This window comes from Platalea leucorodia, assembly GCF_965183815.1.
Source record: "Platalea leucorodia genome assembly, chromosome: Z".
NCBI lineage: Eukaryota > Metazoa > Chordata > Aves > Pelecaniformes > Threskiornithidae > Platalea > Platalea leucorodia.
Genome location: NC_138858.1, coordinates 10,056,921 through 10,071,728, shown reverse-complemented (window position 1 = coordinate 10,071,728; position 14,808 = coordinate 10,056,921).

Sequence of the window (14,808 nt, the reverse complement as noted above, 5' to 3'; positions counted from 1 at the left end):
CTCACTTTTCCCCTCGCTATATGTTGTGGATGTAAATGGTTTTGGGCTGGGGCATTCTCCTTGCTGTGTATATCCATGCTTTTCTGTAGGGCGGAGGCATGTGCCGAAGCCCACGTTAGCTCACAGGGGAGCAGAGCTCCTCGCAGGGAGTTGTCTGCTGCTGTTACACTGTCAGGTATCGTATTGCTGCTCCTTTTCCTTTTTGTCTTTAAAAAGACATAAAACTGCGGAATTTCGCAATCTACTATGTGTTGGATCTCCTCTCTGCTCCTTCATCCTTGGGTAAAACTGCCATTTGCAGCTTGCAGCAAAGCGTCGGGCAGTGTCCAGGCTAGCCTTCTCCCAAAATAACGATGCCAAATTAACTGATGATAAGTGAACTCACTCATAACTAAACCCTTGTACAAGTACCAACCTGCTAGTGTTTCACAAGGTAACGCCACTATGCTCAGCAGCCAGATGTGAGCCTAGGGCAGGCCTGTGCTGCAGATGTTTGCTGGTGTAAAGGTCCATTTTGGTGACAGATAATGGTATTTCAGAAAAGGCCTTGAAATAGATGCACTTACGCCTGGCAAACTGCCCACTGCTAACCCAGGTTACGTCACCCGGAGGGGATACATCTCTGTCAGCAAAAGTTACCCAAGTAACACGTCACCCCAGCTGTGCTCGCAATGCTCCTTATGTTGCCAGAGCCTTGGTTGATCCATGGGCTCCTGCCTCCTCTTTCAGAGGAAAAGTAACTCAATGCCCCAAATCCCCCAGTATCCAAATATTTAAAGGTACCTTTGAGCCATTCTGGAGCCTTTGTTTGTATGGTCAAATATTGCAAATGGTCTGGGTCATGTTTTATCATCTGGTAAAATAAGACCCCTGTGGCTAATGTGGGTGGATAAAACCACCTTGAAATTTAGCTGGAAAAGCCTGGGGATGCTCTTAGGGACTGGGTGTTGGTGCCATCTAACTTCTTGAGCAACAGTTGCTATGTAAAGCAAAATGCAAAGCACTTCTGCCTCAGGAGCAGAGGGTCCCTGTGCCTCTAATGCATCTGGAAAGGCAGGAGCCAAAGGAAAGGGGTATTTCAGGTACATAAGAGAGGCCAAGTGAGGTCTCCGCTGCAAACTTTTATCTCCTGTTGCCCGATTTACTGCTCTTGTTGGTGCACCGTGACTAATTTCTGTTATGAAAGCTGGGGTAGGGCCTGGGTTATTCAGAGCAGGCTTGTTTGACAACCCGTGCTGGGTTTCCACTTCCAGAGCAGTGAGTGGGCACTCGCTTGCTTGCAGGTGTTTTCTTAGCTGTGGTCCCGTCCATAAACAAGAGCTGTACAAACACAGAGCTGCCCTGGAGAGCCCGTGCTTTGTCATGTCGCAAGAGTCAAGACAAGGGGAAAGGGAGGGAAGCACCAGAGCTGAGGCAATAGCAATGGGATTTGATGTTTTGCCACCGCTTTGGATGTGTAGGCATCGGTACCACATTGATTTTGTAGAGATAGGAGAACTCTGAAGCTCTTTACGATGAGTCTCCCATGCATGGGAGGCAAGCACAAACGGGGAGGTGTTTCCAAATGCAAGGCTGGGCTGGAGCGATGTTGATACGTGTAGCGTGTGGCTGGAGTCAGCCAAGACAGGGCTCAACGGTATCTGCTTTCTAGCAGACCTTTCCAAAAGTTGCTGTGTCCTCCTGGGCCTTTTCCTGAGCCACCTTTTTGGCAGCTTTCTCCTAAAAGGGTCAGCTTGTGCTTTGCAAGGATGTTCTCTGAAAAAGAGGTTGTTGGGAGGCACCTGGTGCTGGCTCAGGAGAGAGGGTGGTGGACGGAGCCTTCTGCCACCAGACCCCTGCTTGCCAGGCATCCTTGATAGATTTGAGTGGCAATCGCCAGATTTATGACTTGAAGCTGGGGAAACAAGTTGATAAAACACAGCTGGGATGATGGGGTTATCAGAGCAGGTTGAGTGCTGTGGGGTTTTCCTGCCTCCTGAACTGTTCAGCTCTCACTGATCAGGGCCACCGAGCTCTTTTTGGAGGTGGTTTTGGATCTCTGTGGCTGGCTGGCTTCAGGCTGACTCCCTGAATGCAAAAGCATGTGTCTCCTGGAAATAAAGGACATTTTGCTCAAGCATCCATAATCACTGGTCATTTTGAAAACCCTTAGGCTAAATTTCCATGGCTGGCTGGGAAAGGAGCGATTGCCTGGGTTTTGGCACAGAAAGAGAAAATCCTCCCCTAGTTTGCTGTTCCCACAGTGACTGTGCTGCTTGGCTGGGGGATGGCTTGTTTGCTGTGGTTTCTGTTATCAGGAAAACACTCTGGACCTGAAGTGATTTTTCCCAGCCAAAGCAGCAGCTTTTGGGAAGTGCCGGTAGCAAAGCGGCTCTGGCGGGCAGCAGTTTTTGATGCCCGTGGTCTCCCTGGGGAAGGCAGAGTGATGGTGCTCCAGGGGTGAGGGTGGCACTTAGCAAGTGCAGGGTGCACCACAGGGAAGGGAAACTCAAAAGGTCAGGTGGGGGAACTGAAAAATGGGAGAAATATGGTCTGGAAAGGGGCTGGGGTTGGGAAAGAAAGGGCAGTTTGGCAGTGGGGGAAGAGATGCTGGTCGCTGGCACCCCAGGGCTGTGCTGGGGTAGCAAGATGAAACTGCAAGTTGCTCAAACCATATGAGCTGGTGCAAAGATGCAGCCTCTGGTGCTGTGAAGTCTTTCATAGAATCATAACATCATAGAATCATTTAGGTTGGAAAAGACCTTTAAGACCACCAAGTCCAACCGTTAACCTAGCACTGCCAAGTCCATCACTAAACCATGTCCTCGAGCACCACATCTGTCTGTTCTTTAAATACCTCCAGGGATGGAGACTCAACCACTTCCCTGGCAGCCTCTTCCAATGCTTGACCACCCTTTGGGTGAAGAAGTTTTTCCTAATATCCAACCTAAACCTCCTCTGGCACAGCTTGAGACTGTTTCCTCTTGTCCTATCACTTGTTACTAGGGAGAAGAGACCGACCCCCACCTCGCTACAACCTCCTTTCAAGTAGTTGTAGAGAGCGGTAAGGTCTCCCCTCAGCCTCCTCTCCTCCAGACTAAACAACCCCAGCTCCCTCAGCCGCTCCTCACCAGCCCTGTGCTCCAGACCCTTCACCAGCTTCGTTGCCCTTCTCTGGACACGCTCCAGCACCTCGATGTCCTTCTTGGAGTGAGGGGCCCAAAACTGAACACAGGACTCGAGGTGCAGCCTCACCAGTGCCCAGTACAGGGGCACTGTCACCTCCCTGGCCCTGATGGTCACACTATTCCTGATACAAGCCAGGATGCCATTGGCCCTCTTGGCCACCTGAGCACACTGCTGGCTCGTGTTCAGGCAGCTGTCGACCAACACCCCCAGGTCCTTTTCTGTCAGGCAGCTCTCCAGCCACTCCTCCCCACACCTGTAGCGTTGCCTGGGGTTGTTGTGACCCAAGTGCAGGACCCAGCACTGAGCCTTGTTGAACCTCATACAGTTGGCCTCGGCCCATCGATCCAGCCTGTCCAGGTCCCTCTGCAGGGCCTTCCTGCCCTCCAGCAGATCGACACTTTCACCCAACTTGGTGTCATCTGCAAACTTACTGAGGGTGCACTCAATCCCCTTGTCCAGATCATTGATAAAGATGTTAAACAGAACTGGCCCCAGTACTGAGCCCTGGGGAACACCACTCGTGACCGGCCGCCAACTGGATTTGACTCCGTTCACCACCGCTCTTTGGGCCCAGCTAGCCCAGCGCAGAGTGCACTTAATCAAGCCATGAGCAGCCAGCTTCTCCAGGAGAATGCTGTGGGAGACAGTGTCAAAGGCCTTACTAAAGTCCAGGTAGACAACATCCACAGCCTTCCCCTCATCCACTAAATGGGTGACCTTGTCATAGGAGATCAGGTTGGTCAAGCAGGACCTGCCTTTCATAAACCCATGCTGGCTGGGCCTGATCTCCTGGTTGTCCCACACGTGCCACGTGATGGCACTCAAGATGATCTGCTCCATGACCTTTCCCGGCACCGAGGTCAGGCTGACAGGCCTGTAGCTCCTCGGATCCTCCTTCCGACCCTTCTTGTAGATGGGTGTCACATTTGCTAACCTCCAGTTGACCAGGACCTCCCTGGTTAGCCAGGACTGCTGACAGATGATTGATTTTTGTGCCAGACCCAAGTGCTAAAGGCTCAGCAGCCACTAGGAGAAAAATAAGCATTGGCCATGAGCATGGTGGGGAGGTGCTGCGTGGCTGGTGGTGCCGTGGTGGGCTCTTGCAGAGGAACAAAAAAGGGATGCATCAGGGATCTCCCATAACTCCATTTTCCTGCTGAGCATCGTGACCAGGTTCAGCAAACTCGCTGCCTGTTCCCACCAGAGAGCAAGATGGGGGGGATCTGCTTGCAGGGCTTCGTTTGCAGTCACTTACTTGGGCTTGCGTTGGCTGTGAGCTGGCACAGAAACACTTGCGCCTTGTGCTGGTGGCACCTGTGCTGCCAAAGGTACCAGACAGACTGTTCCTGTTGCTCCTGCATGTGCCTGGAAAGGCTGAGGACGGTGCCAGCAAAGGGCATGACAGGAGCCCGAAACAATGTTGATTTATTAGCTGGAGTCTCTCCCTTTTGGCTAAATCCCCTGTTGTTTCCGTGCATATTGGAACATTGAGGATCACAGTGCTTGGGAGGAAAACTACAGCAGTGGCTCTGCTGGGCTGCGAGTTTGTAGCTTGCTGGCTCTTCCCTGCCAAAACATGCAGTAGCCAAGCTTGGTTTTGCTGAATGCTGACCTGCCTTGTGTTAACGCAGGGCAAGACCATGGTCATGGGCTGGAGATGCTGCCACAGGGTAACCATGTCCTTCTGCGTGTTTGGAGACCCTGCTGGTATTACAAGGCAAGGGATGAGGCTATTGCTGGTGGGCAGCCAGCTCCGTAGTGACATCAGGGAGCAGCAGACCCTGTCCTGGAGCAAGGACCCCTCTGCTGAACCAAAGGAGGAGCAGAGGGGGCAGGTGGTGATGTCTTTCCTCCATCCAGTAGGATCAGGGCTCACAGGGCTTGACCGCCCAGTGTGAGGGATGTCCTACAGGACAGGGCTGAGCCAGCTCTTGCTGTTAGGTCTTGTCAGTGGAGATTAGCTTTGCTAAAGGCTCAGCCACATGAAATAATGATCAACCGAATCCCAGGCTCCCTCCCAACCCAGCCTGGGGCTGCAGAAGGGTAACCCTCCTCCCACGGCTGTGGCATCAGGACCTCATCCCTTCTTTCCCTGGCAGTCCCATCCTAAGGACCTTTCCTTTCCCCTATGCCCTTCAAAATAGACCTCCATGTCCCTCCCTTGCATGGGCACAGGGCAATATATTGCCCTGCCTTACACCTGCCCTATGCCTTACATTTATATAGGTACGCCTGCATCTTTCCTTCACTTTTTTGGGGGTGCCTGTTGGAGGATGGTGAGGTGTTGGGGAACCACGTGCCTTTCCTAGGCACAGGGAGATGGGGGACCAGTGGCCTGTGCCACTTCATCATCGGCCGGTAGCGAAGCGTAAGAGCTCCCAGCCTCCATCCCTGCAGCTCCTGCCCCTGGCCCCTTTTGGCACAACCAAAAGCAATTCCCCGAGTGAGTAATACTCACAGCTCCTGCCCTGTGACCATGTTGTTTTTCATCAGGAACTGCAATTTGTTTAGTGCCAGCAATTTGCTGCAGCCCGTTGCAAAGAGGAAATGTGATGATACTTTCCCTGCCCTGAAGCACTGATGGTTGTAGGGAGGTGGGATGAGACATGGAGGGTGTGAGCGGCAGCTGAGGAGGGAGCGTCAGGGGGAGCATGGGGTCTGGGGCAGGGATGAGGTGGTACATCACAGCCACGGGGCCTGGAATGACCCCGAAAATGGGGGCAGCCTGTCCCTGTCGTCCAAGGCAGGAGGATGGCTCCCTTTCTTGCTCATGCTGGCTCACAGTGAGATGGGCTTGCAGGGCCCCTTCCCTTGCTCTTTTCCCTGCTGTGGACATGGAGCTTGTCTCAGCCCTCAACAAAAGCATCCAGAAGTGTGTTTGGTACCCCCTGCTCGCCCTGGCGACATGCTGTCCATCCCAAGGTGGGACTGCAGCACTGTGCTGGGGAAAAGCATTGGCCTTTTCCAAACCTGTGCTCCCTGTTGTGCTTACACCATTTCCCCAATGCAACAGCCATTCCCCCATCTCTCCAGGCCAGGGTGGGGGGCAAACCCCACAGTTTGCCTGCATGGCTGTGCTCTTTGCCACGTGTATGTGAAAAGTGCTATAAAAATGCCTTACAGCCATGGTCTGGTGGCGCGGGGACAGGGCTGCCTTTATCTTCCTGCCTCAGCTGGCCGCTGTGAGGCTCGTGAAGGTGACGGGGCCAAAGCCACAGTGCAAGCTGCTGGCAGGGCTGGGAGCAGGGACATGGCTCCAGCCACTCTTGCCCCCTCTTCTAAAGAGTTGACACTGCCTCAGGACTTTGCAGTCTGGGAAGAGCAGTGCAGCATCTCACAGGTAGCTTGTTCGCAAGCATGAAAATATTTCCATGTGCCTGCTGCTGTGCCTGAAGACTAACATTCAAAGCTGCCAAAAGGGTTTTCTTCCAAGGGGTGTGGGATTGCCAGTGCTCGGGAGTGACCCAAGATAAACTATCAGCCCATAACACACTTCTGCAAGGCCCCTCCTGCACCTCTGGGTGCCAGCATGCAGCCATGGGGCAGCTCTGTGGAAACGGGATGCTGCAAAGCTGCTGTCCCTCCTGCAACGAGGGCAGAAGAGCCCTGCCTGAGTGGAAGGATTTCCCCCACAAGGCGATTGCTCCTGGAAATAGGGGGTGGCCTGGCTGCAGTTTTGCATGGGGGAAAATTTATTCGGTGGTGGGAGATGGAGAAAACAGCCTGCTCAGCAGTGAGCAGTCCTGAATCCACAAGCCATGGCGTTTTGAGTATGCAGGGTGAGAGACTGAGCAGCTGGATGATCCTTTGGGCTTGCAGCTCCCGGTGGCGGTGCTGCTGACAGGGACAGAGAGGGTGGTCAGCATGGAGGTGCCCTGGGGCCTGGTGAGCATCACAGTGGGTCAGGCTGATGATGGAGGGGTGCCTGGGCTGCCCACCCAGGTCTCAGCTGCATTTTGTGGCTTGAGACCCAGCTGCTACCCCCATGTGCCTCTGCTCCATCCCAGGTGCAAGCTGGAGAGGGCTGGGCTGCCTCCCTGCCACCTGATGGGGAGCGAGCCCAAATCTGGGACCTGCTGGCTGCTAGGGCACCCCGTTATCGCAGGTACAGGGCGGACCAGCTCCCCTCCGCCTCCTGAACCAGCCCAACTGCTCCAGCCTTGGAGGGGCGGGGGGGCCAGCCGTGCTCCCCGCCATCAGCCTGATCTCCCGGCACTGCCTCGGCTGCGTCCCGCAGCAGTGGCTGGCTCCTGCTGCTGGGGGTGACACTGAAACCCGGTGGCGAAACTCGGCCAAAGGACCCACGTGTCTTGAGTTTCACCTGAAACCACAACACTGTTGGTAGGTTTCTGTGCAAAGCTCAGCAACCTCCTTCTGGCTTGTGCCAGCACTTCCAGCAAACCTTTCTTTGTTAGTATTAGTTTTTCTTTAGGAATTTTGGCTGAGCCACGTGAACTGGCAGGCCTCGCTCAGGCTGGGATTTACAGCTTGAACCGGTACCCCTGGGGCAAACGGGTCTCGGCGTGAGCCAGGGTAGACCTTGGCTGTGCCAGCGCATGCACTGCAGCCCTTGGGAAGGTGCTGATCTCCTAGAAGAAAACTCAACAGCCTTCATTGGGAGCTGCCGGAGACAGCAAAGGTGAATTCACTACTAGAGCAGCCATTTGGGGCTCCCAAGAGGAGAAAACTCTTTTGCTTGCCCCTGAATTGCTGGGTTTTGAGCAGCTCCGATGAGGAGCGCACTGTGCACAGCAGGAGTGTTGCAACATGCTGGTACCGGGGGAGCTGAGGTCTGTTTGGGGATCACCCATACTAAGTTATGAAGAAGACATGGATCCAGGCCGTGTGCATTGCCAACAAAAATACCTCACTTGGAAGTGGGGGTGATGGGCATAGATGTAGCACTGAGAGAGGAGCATAGAGCTTGCATTGCCCTCTGCTTTGCCGAAGCTGCCTGCATGCTGCCTTCTGTAGTGTACCCATCTCCAGTTAAACCCTTGGTCTTCAGGTTACTCTGCACTGCCTGCTAGGACAGCCTGAACCCGCGTTAATCCCAAAAAAGGTCTGCAAAACCCTGAGAGGAGAACCCCCTGCATGAGCTGTGTCCATCCAGCTCATGCCTTGAGCCCATGTGTCCACTTGGCTGTTGAAGCAGCCGGGAGGGCTGGAGGGCAGCATCTATCTTCCCACTGACCTTCTAGGGGTCCTGGGGTGGGAGCAGGGAGGCCCTAGCGGGGCTCCTAAGTCCCGCGGGTCCCACAAGCACTGTCATCCCGAATGCTGCTTCTGAGCTCTGTCACATCTCCTGGGACACAGGGGGAAAGGCTGGGAAGGGCAGAGCAGGTGGAAATTTCTCATGCTGCTCTCTCTGCAGCAGCACAAAGGACATGGGCTGCTCTGAGGGTAGGTTTGGGTTTAGCCTTTCCAGTGGGAGTGTGGCAGTAATGTGAAAAGTTCCTGTATTCATCTTGAACCCACCTGGGATTTCATCAGTAATGTCCAAGGAGCGGTCTCGGGATGCTGCCTGTGCTCTCTATGCGCAGGCTGGGTCCTGGCTCTGCAGGGAGGTTTGCCCTGACCCCATTAAACTGAGACTTCAAAGGGATGTTGCTGAATGTCACACAAGACACGTGGCTGGGGACCACGTATCAGCTGTACCATGGTATTTGCTCCTCTCAGGCTGAACTTTGGCTCGTGCAGTTCCCGAGGCTTACTCCATGGGAAATGCTCCCCCAGCAGAAGTGGCAATGCCAGACCCTTGTGTTCAGGGGGTGGGAAACATCAATTTTACCTTCCTGTCTTAAAGCAGAGATGACTCACAGGGGAGCTGTGCTTGCTCTTTACACACTCTCTGGCTCAAGGGACTCTTTTTTTTTTTTTTTTTTTGCCTTTCGAGGTGGAATAGCTCAAGCAAAAAGCAGGGAGAGACTCCTTCTGCTCTCCACCCTCTCCCCATCTCTCCATAACCCCATGTATGGCTAATCGCCTGCTCGTAGGGCTCAGCTCCCTGAGCCTGAATTCCTAGCTCTGACCCTGCCATACCCTGGCTGCATGCTGGGAAAGCAGCCACCCTGGGAAAGGTAAGACTGCAGGCAGAGGTGGGATGGTTGAGATGGTGGCAGCAAGGAAAAGTACAAATTCCTAAAGGAAAAAATGCAGAGAGTTGCGGGGTTTGTTGAGCACCACGGTGGGGTCATCCCTAGGAGCTGTGAAGACCAACAGACAGTCCTTGGCCAGCAAAGACCCTTTGGGCACCTTTTTGGGGTGGTGAGCACAATAATGCCTAGCCGAGGAGCTCATGAAGTCCTAGCTACCTTTTGTGTGCGTGTGTTGGCCAATAAAGAATTGCTTTACACTTTCAAGACCAAGCCGGTTTTCCACCCTCGGCAGGTTTGATTCATCCAGACCCCTTTTAAGCAAGCTGAGCACAGTCCCACCGTCCCACCACTCCTTCGCTCTTCTCCTGCGCTGAGCATCTCATTCTAGCTGGGGACAGTACTGCGGGTAGGGAAGGCTGTGTGGCGCTGAGAGGAGATACCCCAGCATGTGTTGGATAAGCAGGACTGGCCACTGGGTGCTGTACCCCCCTGTTAGCTGGCCGCCTTGCCTGTGCTAGCTCTTAACTGCTTCCGACTGCCATCGTCCATCAAGCAGAGATCGCGTAGGGCATCCCTGCCCAGCACTGCACTGGGTGGCACAGCCTTTCAACCAAGATCTGGTGTTGTTCTGAAAGCAAGGTGCCCTCCGCCAAGCAGGAAAGACAGGTTCGCAGTAGGAATTGCTGGGGGTGGAGCTCTTTGGCCTGGGTGATGCTGGTGGTCAGCTGTGATGGTTATGGTCCATCTGCCTTGCAGATCTCTGCATGTCAGTGTTTGCTCCACAGGGATCAGTGGCAGTAATGCCAGGAATGGGACATAGCTGTGTGTCCTGTCCTGGCCTAAGGAATCTGACCTGAGACCAGGTTTTCCTGCTCATGCCTCGTGCTGCCCATGTTGTTGCTTCATCCTGCTGCTGTATTGCCTCATTACCTCCCCTTGAGTGGTCCTAAGATGTCCCTTCCTGCAGCAATGCCCTGCGCAGTGGAAGCGAGGTGTGAGACCACCCACTTTGCTGGGCACCCTCTCCATCGCAGCACTTCCTATGAGGGTGCTCAGGTGGCTTCCCATGGCTCAGCTTCCCCAGGGTAAAAAAAAGAGTAAGTGAGACTAATTGTGAAGACAGTTGCAGTGCCTTGAGAGCCCTGACCCCTTAATGAGGCTATTTTTCAACTGTTGTTGCCATTGCCAGGCACTGAGCCCTTTTATGGTGTGAACCCCAAGAGATGTTACCAAGATGATGTTTTGGTCTGCTGTAGCATGAGATCCACAGGCTGGTCCTGCAGCTGGGTTTGCTCTGCTAGGCAGAGCTCGTCACAGGGATTCAGCTCTTCCCTTCCATATGCAAGAATGTGACAAGATAAAAATGCATGTTTCTCCCTCCACTTTCATCCTGAAATGCTCTCTAACATGCTGGACTAACAAGGACGACAGATCTGCCACTGTTGATGTTGCTATTCTCTCTAATTTGAGAATTGCCCGCGGCCCATGAGAGATCGGGGCTGTGCACGATGCAGCAGTAGATAGCAGTGCTCACACCCAGATATGCAGGAGGTGGCTTAGACCAAGGGAATCTGCTACTTATGAGTAGGCTCAGCCCTTGGAAGAGGATCTCTATCAGTTCCCGTTTGCACATTACAAGATACTCCCTGGATCACTAGGTAGTGTTTGCACTTGGGCTGATGAGCTGATCTTTCTCAATTTACTTTATTTATTTCCTGCTTTCATCACTGATCTCAATGTGAGAAGGAGCCAGCCTCCACATGCAGAGGAAGGAGAGTGCGCAGCAACAGTTGAAGGTGCAAGGGGTGCCTGGTTGACCTGAGGAAAGGGAGGTGAGTGCTCCCATGTTATATCCATGATCTGTCTACTCTGCCCATGGCTGCCCATGCCTGATGTCTCCGAGAAGAGGTCAGCTTCCCTTGTCTTGTAACACTTCATTAGTCTTGACCAAAGAGGCTGTAGGGAGGAAGATAAGGAGGTGGCTGGGCAGCAAGTGGTGCCCCAAAGCTCCAGCAGCAGATGAGCAATAAGGTAAAAGGCTGAAAAAGATGATGAGGAAGAGACCTGCTTGCTCAGCTGCCTGACAACCTGCCTTTCCCTGCCCTTGATGCCACACTGGTGTTTCTCCCATGCCCTAGCAGAAAAGCAGCAAGAGCAGTGGTGCAGGGAAAGCCTTCCCTGCCTGTCTTGAGCCACACACAGGGCATCACCAGGTTGCCTCAGCAGCACTCCTCACCAGGGCTCTGGGGTGAACGCTACTGCTTCTGTTCTGATCAAAACCAGACACAAAACCTTTTTGGCAAAGAGTGTCTGCCAGGCAATGGATCCCCTATAAGACACAGTTTCTGAGCAGGAGGAATGGCACTAAAACCAGAGGTCCGTTGGCTGAGTTGGACCAGGCAGCCAAGCTCTTGCCTGGTGCAAATCCCTTGGGCTCCCGCCCTTCATGGTGCGGACCATTTCTATCACGGCTTTGCACTGTGCCTGACTTTGTCCATGTAGATCAGAGTCCTGAAAATGCCTTAACATTTGTGGTAACTAACAAATATGACAGAAAAATGCTGGCAAACATTTTACTGTGGCAAGAAGTATACAGTGAGGTCTGTATAATTAAGTCAAGTGGCAACTGTCACTGTGAATGTCACTGCTACCTGTCTCCCAATATATATACATATATCACTTTCCATTGCCATTCCTTAGCCAAACATTGGACCCCAGAAACAAGGGGAGGAAGAAACACACTCCTTGTTCTGCTAGAGCCTGGGGAGAGGTGGACACCACTATGGGACTTCTGGAGGGCAACTGGTCCCATACAGAGGGTGATTTTGGACTTGCAACACATGGCTGCCTTCGTTCCCTAAGAGCTCCCCATAAATCACCCTGACTCCAGACGGTGCTTCAGTGTGCGTGCAACAGCAACCAGATATTTTCTGCACTGGGCTGTAGGTGACTTGAGAGTTGCTGCACCTGCGTCTTGCAGTCTTCTGCCCTGTGACCCTCCCTACACAGCCCAAGGCACAGCAGCTCCATCTTGGCTATTTTCAACCAATGCATGGAGAATCAGTGTGAGGCTCCCCTGGGATGCCTGGGAAAGGGGACTGCTGTGGGACAGGGACACCTCTAACCCCAGAGGCCTTTTCCATCTAGGAAAGATGGTATTAACTGCCCTGGCCTCTATACAATACACAGCAGGGGAATCCCTAAAATTCCCAAAATGCTCCAGCCTGAGAATGGAGGTGTTTAAGCCAAATACCCACCATTTCCATCCCCCTTAATTCCAGGCAGGAGAGGGTATGTAGTCTTGCTCTGTCCTCTCCTACAGCTAGCTTCCTTTCTTTCCCTGGCGGCTTTCCTATTTTTACCTTTCTGCCTCTCTATCCCATCCTGTGGTTGCAGGAGACCCAGGTCCAGCTCCCCCCCTACCTGCAGAGACCTGAACTCAAGTTTCTTGTGAAATCTCAAGTAGACTTGAGAGGGCACTAAGGCGAAGGGCTCTCACTAGCTCTCCTGCTGAAGGTCCTCTGTCATGCCCTTTCTGATGGAAGGGGCTTGCACTTTCTCTTATGGATTATTTAATGCAAAGTAGGAAAGCTTTCCAAAGGAGAGATGGGGAAATCTCACCCATGGCCATCTGACACTCAGGGTGGCTGTTAGCACAGGGGCTGTTCTCTTCAGTTTTGGGTCTGATTTCTTCAGGGATAGAAGGAATTTGAGTATGGGTTTCCCTGCTCATCAGGTGAAGACCACTGGGTGAAGGAGGTCAGTGCTGATTCCTCTGCATTATATCTGAGGCTTGACAAAGCCTTGGGAGTTGGACTGATGGGCCAATGCCTTGCCAGGAACCCTTCTTTTGCACTACCTATGTTGTACCAACATAGTTCTTGCTTGGCCAAGAATGTGCCATTAGTAATTTCCATTGCTTGGCTTTGGTGAATGGTTTGACCCTGAGAGTTTGCAGGGTTCTCCTCCGAGCCTTGTTCTTCAGTGCAAAGCATATTCGTCGTCATCGGTTCCCTGACCCAGGAAATCACTGGTGCAGGAAGGCCGGTGCTGGTCTGTGTTGTGTCTGCTGTGGCCCATGGAGGGCTCCTCTGCAGCTGAAGGGTCTCACTTGCCCTGTGCATCTGAGCAATTGTGACAAAAAACCCTGCAAGGCATCAGCCTGCTTATCAAACGGGATTCTGGATCACCTGACTGTCATTAAGGCTTGCCAGGACTAACTATGAGACCATTTTGTCAAATTCTGTTGTCTTTTGTTTGACTTTGATGGGAGCTTTGTGTTAGTGTGAGCTTCAAAGCCTGATCTTAATAAGAATAACATGACCCCATGATTATCTCCTCTTGCACAGGTCTCAGTCTCTTTGCATTGGTAATAAGTGGGGATCTCCTGAACGCACCATTTGTGTGGGACAGAGGTGTGGGTGGCACATCAGTCTTTTTGGGGAAAGCATGAGTTGAAGCACCTCTTCAATGCCGTTCTACATAAAGGGAGGATTTGGTGCAGACACTGCCGGGGCTGGGTTTCCCTGGTCGTGCTGCAGAGCCAGCTTCCCGACCGGAGGATCAGGAGGTGAAGCCAGCCCAAGCGTCCCATGGGTTGGCATCTCGTGTCTGTCCGGGGAATTTTACTTGGAGTATAAAAGCCCACAGCTTTCTACCAGGCATAGGGCCAGTCATTGTCGGGAACCCAGTGCCTTGTGCAAGAGCTGTCTCATTCTTGCCTTACATGCATTATCTCCCCAGTGGCATGGGTTTGCTTCCCATCTGGTGACTCAGCGAACTAACCTTGGCACAGAAAAGCCTTTGTGTACTGAATAACCCCTTGATAACACCATTTTTGGAAGTGTGCTGGTTTTGGCTGGGATAGAGCTAATTTTCTTTATAGTAGCTAGTATGGGGCCATGTTTTGGATTTGTGCTGAAAACAGTGTTGATAGTACAGGCATGTTTTTGTTATTGCTGAGCAGTGCTTACACAGAGTCAAAGCCTTTTCTGCTCCTCACACCACCCCACCAGCGAGGAGGCTGGGGGTGCACAAGAAGCTGGGAGGGGGCACAGCCAGGACAGCTGACCCCAACTGACCAAAGGGATATCCCACACCATATGGCGTCGTGCTCAGCATACAAAGTTGGGGGAAGAAGAAGGAAAGGGGGGATGTTCAGAGTGATGGCGTTTGTCTTCCCAAGTAACCGTTATGTGTGATGGAGCCCTGCTTTCCTGGAGATAGATGAACACCTGCCTGCCGATAGGAAGCAGTGAATGAATTCCTTGCTTTGCTTTGCTTGTTTGCACAGCTTTTGCTTTACCCATTAAACTGTCTTTATCTCAACCCACGAGTTTTCTCACTTTTCCGATTCTCTCCCCAATCCCACTGTGGGGGGAGTGAGCGAGCAGCTGTGTGGTGCTTAGTTGCTGACTGGGGTTAAACCACGACAGTCCTGCAGAAAACAGACCTATAATCACCACCACCTTGCCATTAACCTTGTCTGGCTCTAATCGGGTTGCCCAGAGGCACTGGGTGTCCATCCACCACTGTAACACAC